Below are 2042 nucleotides of genomic sequence, written 5' to 3' on the forward strand. Positions count from 1 at the left end.
TTAACATACGTCACGCACTCCGTTGCTCTTATTGGTTGTAGGTCTATCCAATTGAGTGCAGAGGCATTTTTTTTCCTGGTTCGTTCGAAACACGCCCCATAATCACAGCTCTATGGAGCAGTATCAGACTCATTCTGACTAGGATTGAGTAGGACTACGTCAGGCTAGTATTTTATAGGTTCAAAGAGACACAAAATCTGTGTTTTATTTATTCCACTGGTGGTTTGTTTTGATCAAATAGAAATAGAGGCCTGCCTCTATTTCTGGCCTCCTTCCAATAATGGCCTGGACCACCTGAGTGAAACAAAGGCTCTGACCTATATTAGAGGATTTACGGTAAGAGCATTTGGTCTTGAATTGAAGAGGTAAGTGAGACACTTTGCCAGTGGAACAAGACAATTTACATTTAAAATAAAAACAAACCATTGCAATGTCTTATTTCAAGTTCTATCCAATTATCTTATTTTAAGAGTAAAAATATTCCATTGGCAAATCTTCCTATTTACCTGCTCAAATGAATGCTAAATAAGACATTTTTTCTTATTTCTAGCTTGTTTTTGCAGTGTATTAGTACACTGGAAAAATCAGAATCTAGAAAGTCAGTTTTTTTAGACTTAGACTTAGTCTTTAGACAGATTTTATTGGTAATCTTGTTTACACAAGTGTAAAACAAAAAGAAATTTCGTTTGGAAACAGCTCTAGACAATTTAATTTTGAAAAGTGCAGCCTTGAAAACAGTAATAAATAGATTTAAAAAAGTGATATAACATATGACTGTATATTAACTGTTCTAAATTAAATTTATTTTAAATAAATAAAATAACCGGTGAGAGGGAGCTTTAACTTCTATCTCTGGCAGAGCTTTGAACTCGTTCTGAGGGAGGTGGGGGACATTGAGTCTGAGTGGACCATGTTCCGTGCCTCTGTTATTGAGGCAGCTAGTGAGGACACTGCTGGACACCAGCAGTGAGGGAAGCTGTCAAGCTGAAGGAGTCCTATCGGGCTTTATTGACCTGTGGGACTCCAGACGCAGCTGATAGGTACCGGCAGTCAAAGCGGCAGGTGGCTCGACTGGTCGCTGAGGCAAAAACTCATGGAAAGAGTTTGGAGAGGCCATGGAGAAAAACTTCCGTACGGCTTCAAAGCGGTTCTGCTCCACAATCCGGCGTCTTGGGAGGGGAAAACAGTGCAGTACCAACACTATTGATAGTGGGGGTGGTGTGCTGCTGACCTCGACTCGGGACGTCGTATGTCGGTGGGCGGAGTACTTCGAAGACCTCCTTAAACCCACCAACACTTCTTCCATTGAGGAAGCAGAGCCTGGAGGCTCCGGCTCAGGTCCTCCCATCTCTGTTGCTGAAGTCACTGAGGTGGTTAAAAAGCTCCTCGGTGGCAGGGCTCCAGGGGTGGATGAGATTGGCCCTGAGTACCTTAGCGCTATGGATGTTGTGGGGCTGTGTTGGTTAACGGGGCTCTGCAACATTGCATGGACATCAGGGGCAGTTCCCCTGGATTGGCAGACCGGGGAGGTGGTCCCTCTATTTAAAAAAGGGGAATGGAGGGTGTGTTCCAGCAACAGAGGAATCTCACTCTTAAGCCTCCCTGGTAAGGTCTATTCCGGGCTTCTGGAAAGGAGGGTCCGTCGGATAGTCGAATCCCAGATTCAGGAGGACGAGTGGGGTTTTTGTTCTGGCCGTCGAACACTGGATCAGCTCTACACCCTCAGCAGGATTCTGGAGGTTGCATGGGAGCTTGCCCAACCAGTCTACATGTGTTTTGTGGATCTGAAGAAGGCATTCAACCGTGTTCCTCTGGGGTCCTGTGGGGGGGTACTCCAGGAGTATGGAGAACCGGGCCCTTTAATAGGGGCTGTTTAGTAGGTCTCTGTATGACCGGTGTCAGAGCCTGGTCCACATTGGCGGCAGTAACCCCTTGCTCACACTGGTTCCGGTGCGGTTACCGAGCCGACGGAGACTGCAACTCCCGCACACCCCCTCTCACACCGCCCTTTTGACTACGGTGCGGTGCGGCTCTGCGGCTCC

This window comes from Cyprinodon variegatus, unplaced genomic scaffold, assembly GCF_000732505.1.
Source record: "Cyprinodon variegatus isolate N-32 unplaced genomic scaffold, C_variegatus-1.0 Scaffold998, whole genome shotgun sequence".
In the NCBI taxonomy this organism is placed as follows: Eukaryota; Metazoa; Chordata; class Actinopteri; order Cyprinodontiformes; family Cyprinodontidae; genus Cyprinodon; species Cyprinodon variegatus.